The sequence below is a fragment of the Molossus molossus genome, unplaced genomic scaffold, assembly GCF_014108415.1.
Source record: "Molossus molossus isolate mMolMol1 unplaced genomic scaffold, mMolMol1.p scaffold_m16_p_16, whole genome shotgun sequence".
In the NCBI taxonomy this organism is placed as follows: Eukaryota; Metazoa; Chordata; class Mammalia; order Chiroptera; family Molossidae; genus Molossus; species Molossus molossus.
In genome coordinates, this window is record NW_023425351.1 from 67,998,304 (window position 1) to 68,010,415 (window position 12,112).

Sequence of the window (12,112 nt, forward strand, 5' to 3'; positions counted from 1 at the left end):
CTTTGGTGTATTGCTGGATCTGATTTGCTAGTATTTTGTTCAGGATTTTGGCGTCTATGTTCATCAGGGATATTGGCCTGTAGTTTTCTTTCTTTGTAGTGTCTTTTTCTGGTTTTGGAATTAGAATTATGCTGGCTTCATAAAACGAGTTTGGAAGTCTTCCTTCTTCTTGAATTTTTTGCAATAGTTTGAGGAGAATTGGTGTTAGTTCTTCTTTGAATGTTCAGTAAAACTCCCCCGTGAAGCCTTCCAGGCCTGGGCTTTTGTTTGCTGGGGGAGTCTTGATTACATCTTCAATTTCTTCTGTTGTTATTGGTCTGTTCAAGTTTTCTTCCTGGTCCAGTTTTGGGAGATTATGTGTTTCTAGAATTTGTCTATTTCGCTTAGATTGTCGAATTTGTTGCCATATAATTGTTCATAGTAGTTGCTTATGATCTTTTTTATTTGTGGTGTCAGTTGTTACTTCTCCCCTTTCATTTCTGATTTTCTGTATTTGGGTTCTCTCTCTTTGTTTCTTGGTGAATCTAGCTAAGGGTCAATCAATCTTGTTTATCTTTTCAAAAAACCAGTTCTTTGTTTCATTGATCCTTTGAATTGTTTTTTTTGGACTCTATGTTGTTTATTTTTGCTCTGATCTTTACTATTTCCTTCCTTCTACTTGCTCTGGGGTTTTCTTTTTGTTTCCTCTCTAGTTTTTAAGTTGTGAGGTTAGATAGTCTATTAGAGATTTTTCTTGTTTCTTGAGGTAGGCCTGTAGTGCTATGAACTTCCCTCTCAGAACTGCTTTCGCTGCATCCCATAGATTTTGTGTTGTTGTGTCTTCATTTTCATTGGTTTCCAAGAAGTTTTTAATTTCTTCCTTGATCTCCTTGGTAACCCATTCATTGTTTAATAACATGCTATTTAGCTTCCATGTGTTCAAATGTCTTTGTATGTTCTTCTTGCAATTGATTTCTAGTTTCATGCCATTATGATCTGAGAAGATGCTTGATATGATTTCAGTCTTCTTGAACTTGTAGAGACTTAGTTTGTGCCCTAACATGTGGTCTACCTTTGAGAATGTCCCATGTGCACTTGAGAAGAATGTGAATTCTGTAGTTTTGGGGTGTAATTCTCTGTAGATATCTATTAAATCCATTTGGTCTAGTGCTTCATTGGTCTAGTGCTTCATTTGGAGTCTCTGTTTCCTTGCTAATTTTTTTGTCTAGAGGATCTATCCAGTGATGTCAGCGGGGTGTTGAAGTCCCCTGCTATGATTGTATTGCTATCGATTTTTCCTTTGAAGTCCTCCAGAAGACTTTTAATATATTTTGGTGCTCCTATATTGGGTGAATATATATTTATCAAGGTTATATCTTCCTGTTGGATAGATCTTTTCAATATTATGTAGTGTCTTTCTTTGTCTCTAGTTATGGCCTTCATTTTGAAATTTATTTTATCAGATATGAGTATTGGTACCCCAGCTTTTTTTTCCTTTCCGTTTGCTTGGAAGATTTTTTTCCATCCCTTTACTTTCAACCTATGTGAGTCTTTTGTTGTGAGGTGGGTCTCTTATAAACAACATATAGATGAGTCCTACTTTCTTATCCAATCAGCTACTCTGTGTCTTTTTATGGGAGCATTCAATCCATTTACATTTAAGGTGATTATTGATATGTACTTATTTATTACCATTTTTGTTTAGTGTGGTTATATTTTTCTTCCTATTTCTTCTGCTAATTACAGCAGTCCTTTTAACATTTCTTGCAGTGTTGGTTTGGTGCTAATGTATTCCCTTAGCCTCTTTTTTTTTTTTTTTTTTTTTGTCTGAGAATCTCTTTATTTGACCTTCTATTTTGCTTTTTTGTTTTTTTTTATCCTCACCCGAGGACATTTTTCCGGTTTTTGTTCAGACAGAGTGGGAGGGAGAGAGAGGACGAGAGAGAGAAACATCGACGTGAAAGGGACACATCGAGCGGCTGCCACCCGCATGACCAACCAGGGCCGGGGAAAAACTGCAACCGAGGTACGTGCCCTTAGCGGGAACCGAACCCAGGTCTCTCTGGACCACGGGCCGACGCTCTAACCACTGAGCCAAACCGGCCAGGGCTTGACCTTCTATTTTGAATGATAGCCTTGCTGGGTAGAGTAGTCTTGGATTCAGATTCTTGTTTTTCATTACCTTGATTACCTCATGCCATTCCCTTCTGGCCTGTAGTGTTTCTGTTGAGAAGTCAGCTGAGAGCCTTATGAGGTTTCCTTTGTAGGTAACCTGTTGCTTCTCTCTTGCTGCTTTTAGGATTCTTTCTTTGTCTTGAATTTTTGGCACTTTAATTACTATGTGTCTTGGTGTGGGCTTGTTTGGGTTCTTCTTACTTGTGGCTCTCTGTGCTTCTTGAACTTGAATACCTTCTTCCTTCACCAAATTAGGGAAGTTTTCTGTCACTATTTCTTTGAATATATTCTCTAACCCTTGCTCATTTTCTTCTTCTTCGGGGACTCCTATAATGCGAATGTTATTACGTTTCCAGTTGTCCCACAGTTCTCTCAAGCTGTTTTCCTGTTTTTTAATTATTTTTTCCTTTTAGTTTTCTGATTGGTTGATTTTTTCTACCCTATCTTCTAATTCACCGATTCGGTCCTCAGCTTCCTCTACTCTGCTATTTAGACTTTCCAATGTGTTTTTTATTTGTGCTATGTCATTCTTCATTTCTTCTTGGTGGTTTTTGATTTCAAGCTGGTTGATTTTCAACATTTCTATGTCTTTACTCATGGTGCTCATGTCCTTACACATGCTGTTGAGCTTCCTCAAGATCATGGCTCTGAATTCTAATTCTGTTAACTTGCTTAACTGCACCTCATTTATCTCATCTTCGGTAGAGGTCTCTTGTTCTTTCATTTGGCTTTTGTTTCCATTTTTCACCATTTTGGCTATCACAGTGGACTTTGAAGTCTGCCAAATTTTCCCTGTGGGTGTTGGTGTTCTGCTGTTTGTGGCTCCCTCTCCTGGGTTTGTATGAGGCAGGGAGGACCCACTTTAAACACCACTGTCAAGTCTTAACTTTCCTGGTTCGAGTTGCTAGCCCAGGGAATGGAAGTTATCTTTTAGCTTTTTTGCCTGGAGGCTATTAGTGGTGGTCACCTGAAGAACCTTGGTTTCTGAGTTGACTGAAAAACTCCCTCAGGTGCTCAGTGTAAGAGGATTTCCAGAGGGTGGGGCAGATGCTGGTTGTTAATGGGCCTCAATTAGCATTTAAATGGTCACTGGGTGGGGTTGAATCTCCAAGGGAGGGGCCGCCGCCTCTCCCCAGGGCCCTGGGAAGGAGTAAGATGACCACAGTCCTGCGTGGCTGCACTCAGCACAAACTCTGAGCACCCTCCAAATCCCGAGTGTCCCCACACAGTTCCAGTCCAGTCTGCCCTCCCTCTGCCGGAGCCCAATGTGAGTGGCTGCTGCCAATTTAGCCTCTGTCTGGGCTCTGAGCTGTGGAGCTACCTGGGACTTTAACCCGAGGGCGCAGCACCCAGCCAAGGCAGCTGCTGGTCCCAGCCGAGGGCGCAGCACCCAGCCGAGGTCACAGGACCCAGCCGAGGTGGCCACAGGTCCCAGCCGAGGCCACAAGACCCAGCCAAGGGTGCAACTTCCAGCTGAGGCCGCTGGTCCCAGCCCAGGCCGCTGCGGACCGTGGGCTCCCAGCCCCCTCTCGCGTCTGCGCAAGCCTACCAGGATTGAGTCGGTGTCCCTGGTTATGTGGTCCTCCAAGCTGCCTTTCGGTTGCTCCTTCCTGACGGTTTGTCTTTATTTTCGTTGTAATTCCAGTTTGGTCCTGGGAGATGGTCTGTGTAGCTTCCATTCACTCCGCTGCCATTTTTTCAGATCTTTCAGTTTTTAAAAAAAAATAATAATAAGGTTAAAATTGGTAACCTGGCCCTGGCCGGTTTGGCTCAGCGGTTGGAGCATTGGCCTGCGGTCCGGAGAGACCCGGGTTCGGTTCCCGCTAAGGGCACGTACTTCGGTTGCAGTTTGTCCCCGGCCCTGGTTGGTCGTGCGGGTGGCAGCCACTCGATGTGTCCCTTCACGTCGATGTTTCTCTCTCTCTCTCTTTCTCTCTCTCCCTCCCGCTCTATCTGAACAAAAAATGGAAAAATGTCCTCGGGTGAGGATAAAAAAAAAAAAAATTGGTAACCTGTAGGAAAGAAATCACAAATGGCCTGTAAGTATATATGAAAAGAATGCTCTACTTCATGATTTCCCTAGTACTTGGAAAAAATGTTAATTAAAACTATAATGAGAGATTATTCCATACCCAACAGATTTATAAACAGTGCCTATATGACCACACCAAGATTTGGCACCGATGTGGAACTAAAGGAAACTCTTAGCCACAGCTTGGCTTGTGGGTATACAAATTGCTACAGCGAGTGTAAGAAACACTTTGGCAAAATCTAGTAAATTCACATAAGTATTCAAGAGGTAAAAAAGAAAACCTGGAAGCGTTCTAAATGTCCACCGGGAGAAGACCGTATATGAATTGTTCTATATTCACTTAAAAGACCAGGATGCAGGCGTGGAAGAGTGAGCCAAGTTCTACCAGCCCATGTGGACGGACCTCACTTAGAATCCGCCGCAAGAAAAGTAAACCACAGAATGCGTTCAGTATGTGCAATTTGTACAGCTCGAGAGTAGTCAAACATAGTAAATTATGGAGAAATCCAAGAGAGATTGGCACCGAATTCAAGACACGTATGCCCGCTGCTGAGGGGAGGAGACGCGCCATTGGTGATGAACCCTGAAAGCTCCTCTCTGAGGAGAGGTGGCTGGTAGATTCACGGATAGTCACTTCATTACGCGCGATACCTCCTTGTATATATTCAAAAGTAATTTTATGTCTCCAATCATTTTTACTACTTTAATCAAAGACTAAAGAATACTTAGATATTACTTTATACAACAGGCAGGCAAGAAGGGAGTCTGCGTGCATGCATTTGTGTGTGCGTGCACATGATAACACCTACAGTTGGGGTGTGCGTGCACATGATAACACCTACAGTTGGGGTGTGCCTCCGTTTCCTTTTATCCTTCACAGGTTTCTGGAAAATCATCTGTCTCACTACTGGATAGATGAAGAAATGGAGGCTCAAGGTCGATATGTGAACTTCCAAAGTCACAGGCTGGTACGTTGATCTTTTTTCTCTAGCCAAAGATCTTCCCTTGCCCCGTGGCCACTAACCATACACCACCACAATTCCCAAGTCAACCTGGTGCACACATAAATGCTCTCGAGTTGGGAATCCAGTTGTTAGTGTCCTCTTTGGCGCTTGTAGGACGTTGATGATGGTTTCCGTCTAAATAATGGGCGGTTCGTGATGACATTGGTGCAAGGGCTTCTTTGGCTTTGAAAGACTGGCCATCTGGTATTTGCCCCTTGCCCACGTTCAAGCGCTGCCTGCTGGGCACTCATCTAGTCCAGGGAGTGCGCTCATTAGAGCCACTGTGACCATTCATTACGTGAGCTTGGAAGGCAATCGCTGGAAAACGAGAGGGAAAGAGCCACCGCTGGTGCAGCTGGACAGATGTATACCGGCCAGAAGATTTCGCAGCACTTCTCATCGACCCTTGTGAACAGCCTTTGAAGATAACCTCTCCCTCCAAACAGAGATTTTCCTGAGCTTCTAAAGAGATAGATTTGTATTCCTTTGTTCACATATTTTCATTTATCTTTACATCCATTTGTTCAATAAATATCTGTGGAGTTTCTCTTTGTGCTGGGAACTGTATCAAAGGCCAGAGTACACCTGGTGACTAAAAAGACATGGTCCCTGCTCTCAGAGATTACAGCACAGGGAGGGTGGTAGGTGACCAGGATGAGCACCTATCCTCACAGCGATACAAATGGCGGGAAAGAGTGCGGAAGGAGAAAAGGAGGAGGATGCACTTCGATGACATGCTCCAGGAGTCACGCTTTGAGAAGGTGGCAGAGAAGTCAAGCCTGGAGAAAGAATTGAAGATCTCCTGCAATACTTGAGATTTCCGTGGGGATTGGTTCTATTTCAAGTTCGCCTTTGTCTTCCTACAAATCGCCCCTCACTGTGAGACAGGTGAGGTCAGTTGGAGACCACGCTGGTCATTGCAGCACCAAGTGTACGGCTGACCAGACTTGAAAAGCCAACGCCATTGTCGCCTCAAGTGACCCAGCTCAGACCTTCCGCTCTCCCAGACATTCACCTATAATTCAGAGCGGCACTTCTCTACCTACATCATCTTACCAACCCTGTGGCAGAAGACATTCTCATATACAATACAATCCAGGGGACACGTAGATTCAAAGTACACATCAACATTTAACCCCAGCTTCTTCTGACTCATTTGAGAAAATACACCAGAGGGCACACAATTGAGAGCAGACTTGTTGCTGAATTACTCTTGTGTCCAGCTCAGTTAAAAAAAATCCAAAGTGCATCATCCATAGAGTCTGTACTATCACCAATGACAGATTACTTGTTGGACACATGACAACTGATTGTGGCACACAGGTCTGTTGATATCGCAGTTCAAATCACTGCTCTGCAGAGCTCTGCTGGCATGAACGGGTCTCGGGCTCTATCCCCTCATGAATTATTTCTTAAACCTAGTACCTCACTGAGGAGTTACTCAAGGTCCCCAGATCCACAAGACTGTCTTCATCACAACCACACATGGCTGACTACTTGTTTCAGGCTCACTTCCCAATGTACTTTTTATTTAAGATCGATGGTCTTATACCATCTTGCCCCCTCTCCATCCCTCAATTATGGATCCCTGGTGTTGAGGTTTATGAGGGAACTCCACCATAATCCCACTCTAAGACTTGGGATCATCATGGATAGTTTCTTAATACATCACTGATTCAAAAATATGTGTTGAATATACAGGGTGGGGCAACAGTAGGTTTACAGTTGTGAGTACATGAAACACAGGATTTATTCTTGTATGATTATTTCCCATATGAACAACTATAAACCTACTTTTGCCCCACACTGTAAACTATCACCATCATCACAGTCATCATCATCATCATCATCACCACCATCATCCTTGTAGGATTCCCCCTTCAACTTTCCATCTACTTTTTATAGCCCTAAAATTTTACTTCTGACCCCTTCAGCCAATAACGCTATGTTTCTGAAACTGTAATCAAAGTGATCGGACAGTTGTCTCACGCCAGAAAGCCACAAGCTCACAATACTTACAACTGCCATTTGCATTTGCACAAAATTAAACACTCCAGAGACTCCTACATAGTTTGGAGTCTTGCTGGTGTTATTAACTAGTTTTTAAAATTATACTGTTTTTATAAATATCATCTGTGGAAAGTCCCATGACACCACATTGCTACTCTGCCATTAATTTAAAAGGTTTTTCTTTATTGATCACTTTAAAAACTAATGCATTTATTTAGTTTTATTATTTTTTTCCCTAAGCAATGAAAGACATGTATACCAGTATTGGATAACAGTAAGCAACATAGACATAATTTCTGTCCTCATAAATATGACACTGTAATAAAGAAGACAGAGTGTCTACAGGCCAATCGACATGTGACAAAATATAAAATAATTGTAAGTGCTATAAACAAAGGTAAAGCTGGTGAGGAATACAGAGTGATGAGGGCGTTATTTTAGATATGACATTAAGAAAGACCACATTGTGGAGGTGACATTTAAGTAGAAATGTTAAATATTATAGCATATGTATTCTTAAATCTGTGTTAATTCCCCCTGGGAGTGGTAACTAGCAATGAACCATACTTACCAGGCTGAGAAATCGGCTTTGCTAAAGTAAAATACATCCATTTATTTATACATGAATAAATAGAACGTAGCACCTGCTTTTTGCTAGGTACTGTTCCAAGTCATAAAAGCAGACAAACCCCTTACTCTCATGGGGCATAGATTCTGGTAGGAAAAAACAAAGGTGGAAGTCAGCAAGCAAGTTACACAGAACGATATATCATTATAAACACTAGAGAGAGAGAGAAACAAAAAGTAGGAATGGTGTGTGGAACGCCAGGGGTGGAAGAGTAACTTTAAGGAATCAAGAAACCCCACTGAGAACACGGAACAGCACCCTTGCCAAAGGGTAGCAGCTGCAAGTTCCCAAGATGCAAAATGCCTGCAGAGTTCAAGGAAAAGCAGAGGCCAGTGTGGCTGGTCAGAGTGAGTCAAGGCAGAGTCCAAAAGGAGACAATGGACTGATAAGAAGAGGCCACATTTGCGAAATTGCATGGACCACTGTAAGAACCTTAACACTAATTGAAGTGGGGAACCCTGGGAGGGTTTTGAGCAAATCCAATAACAGTGATTTCATGTATTTTATCCAGCAAGAGGCTTTGATCGGTATCAGGTCCTCCATATGGAATTTCCCACCTTATGTTTTAACAGTATTTCTTTGGCTGCTGTGTGAATAAATGCAGGGTAAAACTTTGGGAGTCAGCAAGCTACTCAATAATCCAGGAGATAATAGAACAGTGTCTTAGACCAGACTGGTAACAACGGAGACGGAGAAAGAGTTGGAAATCCGGAATGCCCATAGCATTCTGAAGACAGAGGAAGTGGTATTTTGTGTTATAAATATTCTCGCTGGGATGCACACAGCAACCTTGCATAGTCCTGCAGTATTGCAATCATCGTATTATTTCCCGTGTATCTGTTTACACTCCCATCTCTCTGCTCTACTCTGAGTTCTTTGGGGACAGAGACTAGTGTTTCATCTGTGTAGCCCCGGTACTTTGCGGCCCACAGGACTCCAGTATTGATCGGAACTCGTCTCTCTAAACTTCGCCCATCGATCCTTTCCCAGCCCCGAGGGCTACACGCACGAGCCTGATTGTCTTTCACAGAGGAGTCCCTCACGCCACGGAGCCCTCTCTCCCCTGCCACTTGCACGCACGTAGAACACTTGGGGCAATGGAGGGGACTGTCTCTTAGGTCTGAGGACGTTAATGGAATTGGATTGAGTTTTGAGGCCCATTGCCCAGCCACACAAAGGATACCGCATAGGCTCCTTGCCTAGCCCATTAAATACAAACACTTCAGAAGGTTGGATTAAGTGGAAGTGAACGTGAAGAAAGGAAAAATAAGGAAGCCCGGCGTCCTGGTCAGCAGCCTGGGTTCTCCTCCCCACTCAGGGCTCCCTTCTCCTGTGAACAAACAGGCAGTGTCTAGATTCTCCCAGGAAGGGTTCCTGCCTCGGCCGCAGCGCCGTCCAGTGTAAGTGGGCAGGACTGCAGGAAGCCTGGTGTCAGGGCTGCCGCAACAGGGACCCAGGCTGGCTTCCTCCCCTCCTCACCTCCGCAAGCAGGAGAAGAGGGTCCCCGGATTAACAACCACAGCAGCTTCGTTACGAAGTCCCGTCTGCAAAGCTCTGTAGTTTATGAAACGCTTGCATGGGGTTTCATTCACCGAATACACCCAGCAGATGCGCTAGATAGAGTTTATTTTCCCCACTCAATGTGTTGAAGACTCAGAGCCTTAAAAAATCATAAGGAGTTACTTTGAATTGTTTCCTTGTTACCTGACTCTGAGGCATGTGAAGAATGGGAGGTTTTGAGTATCGTATGTGGATTCTACAAGAGCAAGGAAGACTTTAGTTCCGAAAGCCCAGGGCCAGGATTCAGAATCAGAAGAAAATAATATTTGAAAGAAAAGAAATAAAGGGGGCATCACTATTCTTTGTCAGAGGTTTGGTCATTGCCCATGAGCGTCTCGAATTCAAATCCACAAACCTGTATTGAACAGAACTCTGTGATGGATACTTATGTTCTGCATTACAGGAATTCCACTGTTATTATAATTATTATTATTTATTTATTTTTTTTATCCTCACCCGAGGCTATTTTTCCATTTTTTGTACAGATAGAGTGGGAGGGAGAGAGAGGAAGGGAGAGAGAGAGAGAAACATCGACGTGAAGGGACACATCGAGTGGCCGCCACCCGCACGACCAACCAGGGCCGGGGACAAACTGCAACCGAGGTACGCGCCCTTAGCGGGAACCGAACCCGGGTCTCTCTGTACCTCAGGCCGACGCTCCAACCGCTGAGCCAAACCGGCCAGGGCCACTGTTATTATTTTTATTTTAATGCTAATTGTATTGGTTTCAACAGGTAATATAGACCTCACAAATCTTTCTAATCCTTCTTTCTCCTTTTCAGAGGCAGTCAATATTCTATATCTCTTGGGTATCTCTCCAGAAGTTCTGTGAGTGTTTTCTGTTTATGCAAACATAGGGCACATGAATGAAATAGAATTTCATAACTGTTAAGATTTGATAGGTGAGTAATTCCATTAAGCAGTGTATAAACCACAATTAAATCACTTCCTTCAAGCCCCGATCAGCTCTTATCTTTCAAACATGGCCATCCAACGTTTTTGTTAGATTGAATTGAGAGATCATTATTATCTATAACACGATCGACTCTGGGGCAAGCGATGGGGGAGATAAGAGGATGGAGAAGTACAGAAGGCTGTATTCACTGAAAGAAGACACTGAGGATGGAGTTTGGACTGAAAATGTATTGAAAAGAAAGACCCGTCAAAGGAAGGTGGCAGGAGTAGGATTAAGCAGCCGGGGAAGGTGGCCTGCATTGCAGTCTCAGGAATCAGGCAGGGCGCCCCAGAGCTATTTTGCCCTTCAAGTTGTCCCAGATCGAAACTGGCCAAGACACTAACCTTGCCTTCATCTCCAGATGCGTTCTACACTGCACAAAGCCCTATTTTGAAGGGAGATCTTGGAAATAAAGCTCCTTATCTACCATAGGAAAGCACATTCATAGTCCTCAAATAAACATAATTATCAAAGACCAGTTTTGCATTGTAAATTTAGAATGTCTTAGAGTGAAAAGACTGAAGACAAGAGAAAGACTGGGAAGTGATCTCGGTGACCAGGAAGCTACGGAAGTGGTCTGAACAGGGATGAGGGCAGTGATGCTTATAATGCCTGTGCACCTGCTCGTGTATCAGCGTCAACTCTTAATTCAGTTTCTATCTGCTCGTTCATCGTTGGTAGTGTTAGCCTTTCTGGTTCACTGGTTTTATGCACAGCTCTGTGTAGGTAACTGCAGAAGCCACAGTAGCAACCTTGTACAGATATAAAATAATGGTAATAATAATAAGGGCCCACGTGTCACGCGTGGTTTGGGTGCCTTCAGTGGCAGCAGCACATTAATGCAACCAGCAGTGCTGTCCAGGGATTACTGGATGGCTTCTAGCTATTGCCTTTTCCTTCTGGGAACTTACAGTGTCCATAGAGGTAAGAGCCAAGCACACAGGGAACTACTGTATCACTTACTAGATATCAGGACAATGTTTACAGGTGTCATCTCATTAAATCCCCACCTAACCTTGACTGGTAAGAACTGTGAACCTCCATTTTTCAGATGAGGAGATTAGGATTTGGAGAGTTAGGTCGATCATCCAAGGTCACAAAGCAGATAAATGGCAAAGCCAGGATTTAAACCGTTGACAACTGAACTCCAGAAATGGGACCTTCCAACACTTGGCTAACTCAAGGACCAGGGGGAAAGGCAGCCTCTTCAGAACCCGAGGTGTGGCACTGGCCATGGGTTACAGACAAAAGATCAACTCAGGCCTCTCATGGAAATAAAAATAGTTCAACTATAACACCATGAAATTGTATCTTAGTTTCAAGTGGGATGGATTATGTGAAGTTCCTTTCATCAAACCAAACCTCATGGCTACGAAATGTATTAGGTTATGCTAGTCTATGATGAGGTCATAAAAAAAATCCAAATTCAATGGATTAAACCAACAGAAACGGATTTATTTTTCTTGAAAAATTCCCTGCAGATCTAGAGAAATCTTCAGGGAATTCAAGGCTGCAAAGACCCCAGCATCCTGCAGCACCAGCTGGAAAGTAAGTCACCCTTGCATGCCAAAGCCGAGGACAAGGCTGCTGAAAACTTCTCACCAGAAATTACATTCTTCAGCCTAAAATAATACATCTTATTTCTGATACCTCAATGGTCTAAGCTAGTCACATGACCTGGCCTAACTAAGGTAGGTGGAGAAGTAGAAATCTCCCAGGAAGAATTGAAGAACACAATATGAGTGAATACTGGAAACTTCTACCACACC